Consider the following 12,600-nt stretch of genomic DNA (forward strand, 5'->3'; position numbering starts at 1 on the left):
ATAAGATGCCATTGCCGTCATTGATGGCTGACTGGAAGTGAACTCTTGATATGTGCAACAACATGTAGTTGTGTAGTCGTGTTCAGTTGAGTTGGGTTATCGTCCTCACTCTGAAGCCTGTACTTGCTTTAGGCTTGAACAGTTACCAATATATGAGTTGTTTGTCTGTCATTTCTCCACCACCTGCCCTCCTCCAAAAACAAAATGCTGGATAAACTAAGGTGGTGTGGCAGATCTATGGAAAGAGAAATAGCGTTCACATTTCAAGTCCGACTCTTCCTCAGAATGTTCAATGTACAGTATGTTAAATCTTCCTGCCATTTGTGATTTTCACTTTGGACAAGCAGATGCCTGTAAAACAATTCACATGTCTGCTTGAGTCCATCCCTCATCATTTGGCTATGTCTGATTAGCAGTTAAAGCTGTAACATTCTGACTGTTACAGGATTAATTTGGGAGTTGAAGCTTTCTTCCGCCCCCTGAGTGTTTGATTTCACCTCTGATTTGAAATAGGGCCTTGCCGACCATTTCTCTAATGCCCCCTTTTATTTTCTAGTTTCCATTCCCCTTCTTCCACCCCGACCAAAATGAAGACTCCTCGAGCGCCCAGGCATAATTCTCTAACAATATTGCTTTGTTGTCACGGGTGTTTCAACAGTGTTTTTATTATGTCCACTTAAACTTTCGGGAAACACCCAGTTGTATATGGGGTTTGAACAGTTCCCCAAATGCAATTATATCGCGGGCAAAGGTGACATTGAACTATGTCAGACTAGCTCCACATAGCTGCATTTCAAATGTTTTGCGAAAGAGTTTGTGACTACAGAGCAGAAGTCCAAGGAACATTGGACTTTGTTCTGCTGGTATATGATACTGTTTTGAAAATGAGGAATGTGGACCAGATTCACTTTCCAGTTGTACAGAAATGCTGATGTAACTCTTGATTGAAAGCTGTTGAACATTGCCTCCTTTGTAAGTAAGAGTGCTGCAAGAAATCATCTCATTTCCTTCGGCTGATGGGATTCCTTATTCCAAAAATTTTATGAAGCATAAAATGACGCAGTTCTAATCCAGCCCGTCCTACTTCGTATTGTGCAAACTATTATTTCCATCTCTGATATTAAAGCCGAGTCTGAACTGACACTTCCATGACTGGCAGTCGTCCAGCTGTGCCTGTCCATGCATTGTGATAGCGGGGGTGGGTGACTAACAAGGAAAAGCTTGCTTACATTGGAGTCACAGAGAATTAGAGAGACCAGGATCTTCAATGTGATCCTGACACGAGTCCAATTGCTGTTATTTGCATAATGCTTTGCAGCTGATATCTTCTATAGCGCCCTCGCATGAACCACTGCTGCAAATGTCTTCATCCTTTACACGTTGGCCTGTTCTCCATTTGAAATCCAAAAACTGGTTGCAATTAAAGACCACCCGTATCTGGTTACATGGGCGGCACAATAGCACAGTGGTTAGCACTGTGGTTTAACGGCCCCTGGTTCGATTCCCAGCTTGGGTCACTGTGGAGTCTGCATGGGTTTCTTCCGGGTGCTCCGATTTCCCCCCACAAGCCCTGAAAGATGTGCTTGTTAGGTGAATTGGACATTCTGAATTCTCCCTCATTGCCCGAACAGGTGCCGGAATGTGGCGACTAGGGGCGTTTCACAGTAACCTCATTGCAGTGTTAATGTAAGTCTAATTGTGACAATAATTTTTTTTTAAATTGAGTACCCAATTCACTTGTGACAATAATAAAAGATTATGTTATGAAAGCTGTGTGCCCTCTGAATTCCCTCTTGCAATCTAGCCCTGGGAGAATGTCACTTCATACCTTCACAGATTGGTGAGTAGAGTACTGTCTGTAGGAATTACATGACTGTGGTTTGCTCTGGGGAGTGGAGTAGACTGGACCTGGTTTGGTTAAGGAGTGATGTCTTCATTGCCAATGTTTAACAGTTTTGGGTAAACAGATGTGTGTGTTTCTGATTGCTGCAATGGTATCACTGCCAAAGTTACCAGTATGTTAGCTCCTATTCGTTCCACAGTCTTAATATGATGTTGCAGCTGGAATCCTTGTTAAAACCAGAATGAGGTATCAGAATTTAAACCACAATGCTCCAATTACACAGCATTCCTTCATAGCCACACAGAATCGCCACTTTAAATTTTACACTCCAGTCTCGGATATAGGGCTCAATCTGTGATAGTGTGCAAATGGCTTGGCCAAGCTGACATGAGAAAGGATAAGATATTTGGGAGGGCGGAGAAGAGGCATTAATCAGAGAATATTATCCTGTAGTAACGATATCTAGTGCTAAATATGCTCAGTACTCTTGGGGAAAAAAACATCAGCTTTGACGACGGCTGAGAAGAAAAGAAAATGGGCAGTGGGGGAGGGTTCGGGGTGGGGGTGGGGGGGAAGGAGGAAAGGAAGGTGCTTATTCCAAAATGTTATCCAGGGAATTTTTGTAAAGTAGGTCACCCGTGCATGAAATGAATGCCAGTTTCTCATGCTAAATATTGTCTGGTTGGAGGCACCGGACTATTGTGAGCTTGATTATTGATCTTCACTGCCTCAAATTGGCTAGCCATGTGTTAAATTAAATAATCTTTATTGTCACAAGTAGACTTACATTGTAATGAAGTTACAATGTGAAAATCCCCTAGTCGCCACATTCTGGCGCCTGTTCATGTACACTGAGGGAGAATTCAGAATGCCCAATTCACCTAGCAGCATGTGGACTAATGGGAGGAAACCGGAGCACCCAGTGGAAACCCACGCAGACACTGGGAGAACTTGCAAACTCTGCTCAGACAGTGACCCGGCCGGGATTCGAACCTGGGACCCTGGCGCTGTGAAGTCACTGTGCTACCGTGCTGCCCAATACAGCAAGATCAAGTATCCTATGTTTTTCCAGCTCCCTTGCTAAAATGTCTACCTATTCTCCTGAAATTCAGGCTGGCAACTTGTCTTTTCACTCGCACTTGGAGCCGGCAACTGCATGACACCCAACTTCTCCCTCTTGTCTCTGGTGAATTGACTGCTCCTCACAACAAACTTGCATCTCTTCATCATTATAATTGCAGAATGAATTGCATAATGGTAGTGCTTGTGTAATGGACGGTGTAGAATAATCCGTTGGTGCCCAAGTTACATGAGATTCAGACAAGCTATTTGAAAATGTTCGTTTTGGTTTGAGTCTGCACGAAGTATGGTCAGCAGTGTGCAGGCAGTTAGGGACTTATGAGCGGAAAAGCTGTTCTAGAATCAATTCCATCAGTATAGGTTTTGTGTTTAGATTTTTCTCGTCTTGTTTGTAGTGTTAAATAAACTGGGTTTTCCTGCTGCTCCCAACAGTTGACACACAACCTGAACAGCATCAAATTCAGAATTCTTCTGGAAATTAGCCCATTCAACACTGCATGAGGGATTGTGTACACCTCTTTCAGAAACCTGTTCAAAAGTGATTCTACCATCCCCTGGTGGCTTAGCAGAAAATGAACACCCGTCTCCTCCCCCCAAACTGTACCCGATTAGTACCTCTCTGAGGCGGCAAGTGGGGTTCAATCGAATCATTGCTCTCTGGGCTATTTTAAGGCAGGAAGTAATGTTTGTACTTCTAGTCGCTATCCAGTATCCTCTACAAGAAAGTGCCGTATAACGGTATTGCAGAGGGCAGCACGATGGCGCAGTGGGTTAGCCCTGCTGCCTCACGGCGCCGAGGACCCGGGTTCGATCCCGGCTCTGGGTCACTGTCCGTGTGGAGTGTGCACATTCTCCCCGTGTTTGCATGGGTTTCGCCCCCACAACCCAAAGATGTGCAGAGTAGGTGGATTGGCCAGGCTGCATTGCCCTTTAATTGGGAAAAAATGAATTGGGTACTCTAAATTTTTTTTTAAATAACGGTTTTGCATGAATGGTATTGGACCTTGGTATTGGAGCTACCTTAGTCAAATAGCATAATAATTGTGACTCACTTTAAGGGCAACACCGCAGAGTAAGGGTTACATGGCCTGTTTTGCCCTTAAAGGAACAATTACCGCCCAATACACACAAAATTGTCATTGGGTGAGAAGCCTGAGAGCTGCTGGTACTGGAGAAACTGTACAGAAAAGCAGAGTTGGTAGGGCGGCAAAGTGCCGCAGTGGTTAGCACTACTTCCTACGGCGCTGCGGGCCCGTGTTTGAACCCTGTTTGTGGTCACTGTCTGTGTGGAGTGTGTCTGCGTGGGTCTCGCATCCACAACCCAAAATATGTGCAGGGTAGGTGGATTGTCCGTGCTAAATTGTCCCTTAATTTGAAAAAAAAATAATTGGGTCGTCTAAATTTTTTAAAAATCAAGCAGAGTTGACGTCAGATAAGGAAGGAATAAAACATGCATGTTGGGAAAATATGGAATTATTTCTTAAGTATTTTCAGTTTCTCTCCAGTTTGTGGGACAGGTATAATTGCCTTTTAAGCTGACCACTTCTCTATTTTCCTGCTTACAAATCCAGTAGATTGGAGAATCCCATGTAGTAGCTGCCATAAGATTCTGATTCATTTTTTTATTCAAGGCTTTTTACATATATGCACAAAATATCTTGAAGACCAGAACAGCAACCTGGGCAAACAGCCACAAATCCCCAACACCCCACCACACCCAGTCTTCCCAATTTTTGCCCCCTTATCGGCCCCGCTGAATCAATGCTCCCCCTTGTGAATCAATGGACGGTTTCCCCCGTGAACCCCTCTACCGTACCCCGCAAAGCGAACTTGCCTTGCTGTAACCGCAGGAATTCTGCCAGGTCGTTCACCCATACTCTCACCTTCGGCGGCTCCAAGTCCCTCCAACAATTCAGAATCTGGCTCCCGGAGGCAAAGGACATTGGCCTCTCTCCCCATCTGGACTCTCGGATCTTCCAACACACAATATCGCCATCTCCAGACTCTGGGCCACCCGCACACCCAGAACCTCGGACACAACATCCGAGAACCGCTGCCAGAATCCCCACCATCTTGAACACGCCCAGGACATGTGGATGTGATTCGCGGGCCCCACTGCCCGCACCCGTCTTCCCACCCTTGCAAATAACCTGCTCATCCTTGCCATCGTCACATGGGCCAGTGCACCTCTTTAAATTGGATGAGGCTTTACCTCGCAAATGGCAAGGACGCGTTCACCCTCCGCAAGGTCTCTATCCATGACCCGGCCCGCACGTCCCTTCCCAACTCCTCCTCCCACTTGTGCTTAATCTCCTCCACTGGAGCGCCCACCCTCTTCATCAATTCCTTGTAAATACTGATGCATTTTTAACTATGTTCCTGAAATGAGCTACATGTTGGAAATTTCTGATATGAGGCTATCTAAACACCTAAAACCTTCCTAATACTTTTGTACTGTGCTCTGTATTGGATTGTTCTTCCCCGTTTGCATCCTGCAGGGTATACAAGTTCAAATTTTAAACGATCATGTTACGATAGTTATTTTTCGAGCATGAAATTGAACACCTTGAAGAGAACATCCCCAGCTGGTTTCCAGTGGACCCCTTCCTTTGACCAATTCATTCTGAAGCCATTTCACACGCTATTCTGGACTTCGAACGGATAACCCCAAAAAAATGAACTGAAAGAATGCACAGGTGATTCGAGAGAATGTGAGAAATGTTCATTCATTTTTCACCTTGACACCATGGTGATTCTAATGACACTTGAAATGTTAACAGCATCTGATAGAAAGCAGGTATTATTTCAGTAGTGGTCTAAGATGTGTTGATTAGCATGTTATAAATGGATTTCTGTCAATCACAGAAGAACTGCAGCCTTCTTTGCCTTGATCGGCTTTCTGTAGGTCCATGGTTATATGAGAGCATATGGCACTGCCCAGAAGTATCTTGTGTGTATATGCATGAAATGTGCCTTCCTGCACAATCATCACCATGCCTAACACTTAATGAAAATCAGAGTGTATGAAGTTTTTAAAACCATGTCCACTTAAACCTTTCTTTTTTTTTTTCCCCAATTTAGGGACAATTTAGCGTGGCCAATCCCCCTAACCACATCTTTGGGTTGTGGGGATGAAACCCATGCAGTCACTGGAAGAATGTGCAAACTCCATACAGTCAGACAGTGACCTGGGTCCGGGACCGAACCCGGGTCCTCAGTGCCATTAGGCAGCAGTGCTAACCACTGCACCACCGTGCCACCCTCACTTAAACCTTTCTAACTTAAGCATCCAGCACAACAGTCATGGGTGGAATAAGGGTACACCTGAAATGTTAATTTGTCACTTTACAGATATTGAAAGATTGTATATTTCGAGCATTGGCAGTTTTGTTCTTTTTAATCTTCTAAATTTGGATTGTTCAAAGAAAGGGCTGTATAAGACCAGTAAAGTTCTGATGCCAACACATTTCCCATTGATATTGGCGATGGGATTCATTTGAAATGGCAAATCAACAAGATCAAACCAGAAGTGTTAAGTGTTGAAGCACAATGTTTTAACTGCTTTTTTCCAATAGCTACTTTTAGTGATAACACGGGATCCTGAAAAAGTGCAATAGTCCGTCCGTTCAAGTTGCATTAATTAAATATTTTATTCATCTTAAAACTTACGAATTGAACATTTTAAAAATTGACTGAAAACCCTTCACCAATAGAATTCATAAAAAACCAAACTATTGTTGCAGTCCAAAATTAGTTTGGCCCAATTTTAGTGCATTATAAATGAATAGTTTGTCACGCATAGAGAGCTTCTGCATTCTTTGCCTGAAGTGGCACATTGCTTAGCTGCTCTCTTTGCAACTTCCATTGCGAGACTTTTGCTCTTCAGGTCTCGCCAGACTTTTCTATGGCCAGCCAAACAAGAATTGCTTTCCGAAATTGAGCGAGAAAGAGATTTTTTTTTTCTCCCGATTTTGTTTTGTGCTGAAGCTGATCTCCCGACGCAACCCACCAGTGAGACACTGGGTTTTGAAGAACAACATGTGCAGTTCAGTTTCTCAGTGTATTGTAGATGATGGTAAGCTGAAATCTGATTTAAAAATTGAGTTTTCTTGATCGGTTTGGCCCTGTGAATGTGCAGTTTACATGACCAGAAGCCTACTTTAGTAATTCAGACATCCATCACTCAATCCCAGCAAAATGTATTCTTTGCACATTGGAAATGTTTTGAGTGCAACCATATTTAATTGATGTTCCAACATTTTCCACAAAAAGTTGACTTTGCAGAGTGTATAAAATATAACAAAACGTCCCAAAGCCCTTCTCACTGTACTGTGGCAGTGGCGGATTCAGGTGTTTGAATTGAGATGCTCAACTGTTGAGTGTATTAAAAACAGTGAAGCCGATGGTACCCAAACGTAGATGGGAATTTGGACAAAGTGGGGTGGTGCTGGAAGGTGCAGTTGAGACAAAAGATCAACCTAGATCTTGTTGAAGGTGGAGTAAGCTCATAACAGCCAAATGGCTGACTCAGAGTCGAAAAGGCCCTTTGGCCAATCGAGTCTGCACCGACGATAGCTACCCTAATCTTGCATGTGTGGCCCACTGAAGATCCATAAGCAATTATTTGTATTTGTAAAGGGGTGTACAACATGGTGAAAAATCCCGTTTACCAGCACTTGTCCCATATTCTTGAATGTGATGGGGTTTCAAATGCTTACCCAAGTGCTTTTTAAAGATTGTGAGGTTTCCAGCCTCCATTCACTACCTTCCCAAGCAATGCATTCCAGATTCTTGCTGCCCTCTTGAGCATAAACTTTTTTCCCCTCAAATCCCCCTCTGAATCTCCTGCCCACCGTAAAACTATGCCCCGTGTGATTGATCCCTGAACGAAGGGGAACAGCTGCTTCTCGTGCTTATGTTCAAATCGATCATAAGGTAGGCTATAAAAATGATGAAAGAGAAATTACAGGACAAAGAAACGTAGAAAAGTATTCCTGGTAAGTGGGACCGGAAACCAGAATATATGCCAGAAAATGAGGAATGTTGAGGGGGATGATATACAGCAGTACAGTCGAAGGATTGTAATGCATGGATTGGGATGTTTGGTTAAAGTACGCCCTCAATATTGCACTCAGTTGAGGAGCTAATTTTCATTAACCAATCATCTTGTGATTAGGGGTGTGTGTGCTACCAGCTGACAATATTGAAATTACAGCCGCTGCTCAATAATTCCTTTCTTGGTACCAATGACTGTCCTGCCAGGTTATACCTGTGTTGGGTACGAGGCACAAAGGTGTCTCTATCTTGTCCTTTGGCACTACTCTCAAAATAGAACCTCCTGCTGAAGTAAGCTTCCTTCCAGCTGGCCTTGAGATCATGCTGATTGGGAGCTCCAGAATTATAGGGAGTTCTTCACTGAGTTCACATCATCAGGAAGTGCTTTAGACTACCCAAAGCTCATTTCACTTGGAATTTGTACAGCATGCAAGCACTTAGCCAAAGGCAGGCCATCCAGTGTGTAATGCCATAGGCGGCACGGTTGCACAGTGGTTAGCACTGTCGCTTCACACTGTTGCTTCACAGCTCCAGGGTCCCAGGTTCGTATCCCGCTTGGGTCACTGTCTGCGGAGTCTGCACGTTCTCCCCGTGTCTGCGTGGGTTCCCTCCGGGTATCCAGTTTACTCCCACAGCCCAAAGATGTGCAGGTTAGGTGGATTGGCAACGCTAAATTGCCCCTTAGTGTCCAACGGTTAGATGAGGTTGTGGGGGAGTGGGCCCAGGTAGGGTGCTGTTGAAGGGTCGGTACAGACTCAATGGGCCGAATGATCACCTGCAGTGTAGGGATTCTATGATAACCTGATTGGTACAGATACTTGAGAAATTCCAGTTGGCTCATTTTTTTGTGATCCTTCGAAACTTGTAGATAACTTCTTCCCAGCTGTTTTTTTTTGAGACAGTCCTGCAGAAAGACGAGGCATTTGGCAGAGTTTAATCATTCACCCCATCTATAAACTTGCTGTTTACACAGCTCTTAGCTTCAGAGATGGGCTGCAGTATGTAAATAAATAAGCAGTTTGACCATGAAAAGATTTCTGGGTTTTTTTGAGAAACATTAGTACAGAAATGATTAGGTCAGCAGATATAGACCACTTTCATTTCCTGCGTGCTCTATCCAGGCCCCAGTGCAGATGTCAGTCCTCGAATAGCTTTCCAGGCCCGACAATCACTATTGTGAAATGGGAATCTTGGCAGTGTTTTGTCTGAACGATTTGTTCTTTTAGTGGAGGAGAAGTTATGAGAAACGATTGCAACTCTTGTAAGGCAGCCAAGTAGCTACATTGGTCAAGGGATGAACTCTCAGCCACAATTTGCAAGTTCAAATGCTGACCTTGAATGCGATTTCAACTTCTGTACCCCCATTAGATTAGGTCTTGTCATTCCTTGGGAGTGTTTTCATCCTTGTGGATTTATGGGTGAAGAATCTCAGAAGTTAGTGCAGCTTCCGATAAGGCACACTTTTCTTGCACAAGTTGCCTTGAGGAGGGACGTGGGAGGGGAGCGATAGTCACATTGAGACAGTCCGTCCAATTGTATTTACTGAAGATTGGCTTCATTCTCTTGTTTCTTTGTCTATTTGTTTGAATAGTATGGGAAGAAAGAACTGGATCAGAAAAGTAATTAATCATGACGGTGAAGTAAGATCATTTGCATTGCACAACTAAAAGTAACCAAAATACTGCTGATTATTAATCCAGGCCCATTACGCTGTTAAACTCTTAACTCTTCCCAGTCTGTTCCCCTCTTGTTCTCTATCTTTCTACTGATATTAGTCCAAGTCTATCACATGGTTGGGCTGACACATTTCTTCAAAGCAATTCCCTCCTGATCCATTTAGGCTTCCTTCCTTGAAAGGGGAGTTGTAATACAGAGGGAAGCTTTGTTCTTGACAGAACATGGAAAATATGCACAATTGGGAAACCTGGGATTATCCTGGAACCTGATGAAGAGGTATAGAAATCTATTTTTAAAATTCTCGGGATTCTGAAAGGAACTTGGTAAGTGAAATGGCATTGCATGCTGTTCAGTTGAGCCAACCAAGAGGATCCAGGTCCAGTCTTCTATCTGTACTACGTTAGCTGATCCCTGTTGGGGTGTGTGAATGGAGGAGTGATGTGATTCAGAATAATCTTCCACTCCTGTTATGTGACACCCCTGCTGCAAAGTGCACCTGTGTGAACATCCATAGAGGTTTGATGAAGAATGATCACTTGGTTGAGGTCACAGTGCTGCTGGTGCCTCTATTAGCCTATTGAATTATCTCAGCATGATTCTGCAAACTGGGATAGGGAAACACGAGGTTTGATTTTTAAACACCGGGGTTGTAAGAATTTACATATTGCAGTCCAGTTGCTCGGGAGGTTAATTTTAATGACCCTCTGACATTTGTTTAGCGCATGACATTAAAAAAAATTCTCTTAATATCACTTATCTTGAATGAATTAAGGAGATTGCTCCGGTAAATGTATTCAAAGTTGTGATTTCTGTCACAGCAGGTGAGCAATTAAGGTTAGGTGAATATTGCTTTTCCCCGTAACTTCCTTCGATGCCTTTTGTAAATAGCTAAATTCAGAAAAATTGAAGCTGGCATTGTCCCACAAACAAAAGAAATGCAATTAAAATATATGTAATGTTGGTGGATAATAAGCTGCACTATGCTACGCATTTTCAAGATTATACAAGGTGGAGATTCCAGATTACATTGATGCATTTCCATTCTGTAGAAGAAAATCGAAGTAGGAGGATACCATCCCTCACCTTGAGCCTGCTCTGCCATTCATTATGATCAGATCCCCCTTCATTATTTTTAAATTTAAAGTACCAATTTCTCTTATTTTTCCATTTAAAGGGCAATTTAGCGTGGCCAATCCACCTACCATGCACATCTTTGGGTTGTGGGGGTGAAGTCCACGCAGACATGGGGAGAATGTGCAAACTCGACATGGACGGACAGTGACCAGGGCTAGGATCGAACCCGGATTTCCCAAATATCTATCTTTGACCTTCTCTTCCCCAAACTACGTACTGCCCCTCAGTGATATAATGTCCAGGCAAGAGTGTGTTCTCTGCTCCCTGTCCTCTCCTACTTCCAGGTCCACCCAATGTGGGGCATGATCCGAAACCGCTATGGCTGAGTACTCTGCTTCTTCCACCCTAGAGATCAACGACCTTCCCAACACAAAAAAAATCTATCCGGGAGTACACTTTATGGACATGGGAGAAGAAGGAAAACTCCCTAGCCCTAGGTCTAAGAAATCGCCATGGATCCACTCCCCCCATTTGGTCCATAAACCCCTTGGGTACCTTGGCCGCTGCCGGCCTTCTTCCGGTCCTTGAGCTGGATCTATCTAGCCCCGGGTCCAGCACCGTATTAAAGTCCCCTCCTAAAATCAAGTTTCCTGCCTCCAGGTCCGGTATACGCCCCAGCATCCGTCTCATGAATCCCGCATCGTCCCAATTTGGGGCATACACATTAACCAACACAACCTCCATTCCCTCCAGCCTACCACTCACCATTACATATCTACCTCCGCTATCTGCTACGATGTTCTTTGCTTCAAATGCTACCCGTTTCCCCACCAAAATGGCCACCCCTCTGTTCTTTGCGTCCAGTCCTGAGTGGAACACCTGTCCCACCCATCCTTTCCTTAGCCTAACTTGGTCCGCCACCTTTAGGTGCGTCTCTTGGAGCATAACCGCGTCTGCCCTTAGTCCTTTCAAATGCGCGAGCACTCGGGCCCTTTTTATCGGTCCGTTCAGGCCTCTCACGTTCCACGTGATCAGCCTCACTAGGGGGCTACCTGCCCCCCCTCCCGTGTCGACTAGCCATTACCTTCTCTAGGCCAGTCCCATATCCCGCCTCCGCGCTCCCGCTCGCTCCCCCAGCGTCGCACACCATCCCCACCCACTCTTTAGCCATTTCCTTTTGGATTTCCGCAGCAGCAACCCAGTTGTCCGTCCCCCACCCCCCTCCCCCGCGCTAGATCCCTATCTAGCATGATTGCTCCCCCCATATCACTTCCGTAAGTCAGCTGACTTCAACTGACCCCGGCTACTCCTGCTCACTCCTCGACCCCCCCCCCCCCCCCGTGTGGGGGAACCCCCATCCGCCTTGCGCCTGTCTTCCCGCCTTATTCTTTCTGGCGCGGGAACATCCCTTTACCTGACCCGCCTCTTATGGCGCAGCTCCCTTTCCCCTCCCCCTCTCCTTCCCCATTCTCCGACTATGTCCCGTCTTTCCCCCCTCACCGGCGCCCACATTTCCCCAATGTCTCCCCCCTTCCCTGTTTACTTCTCAATTAACTTCCACCATAACATTAACAAAAACAATAACAATAACATTTCCTGCAGCATCAGTCCCTCAGTTCCGGTCCAATTTCTCTTCTTTGATGAAGGACCATGCTTCCTCTGCCGTCTCGAAATAATAGTGTCTCTCCTGATGCGTGACCCATAGTCTTGCCGGCTGCAGCATCCCAAACTTCACCTTCCTTTTATGCAACACCTCTTTGGCTCGGTTGAAGCTCGCCCTCCTTCTCGCCACCTCCGCACTCCAATCCTGGTATATCCGTACCACAGCATTCTCCCATCTGCTACTCCGCACCTTTTTAGCCCATCTCAGG

The 12,600-nt window shown here is 45.0% G+C and overlaps 1 protein-coding gene across 2 annotated transcripts in view; it reads left to right on the forward strand.

Annotated features, from left to right (window-relative positions):
- The window catches only part of arhgap35a (Rho GTPase activating protein 35a), a 157,509-nt gene that overhangs the window by 121,358 nt on the left and 23,551 nt on the right, over window positions 1-12,600 (forward strand). The window lies entirely within an intron of this gene.

This window comes from Scyliorhinus torazame, chromosome 25 (assembly GCF_047496885.1).
Source record: "Scyliorhinus torazame isolate Kashiwa2021f chromosome 25, sScyTor2.1, whole genome shotgun sequence".
Classification (NCBI taxonomy): Eukaryota; Metazoa; Chordata; class Chondrichthyes; order Carcharhiniformes; family Scyliorhinidae; genus Scyliorhinus; species Scyliorhinus torazame.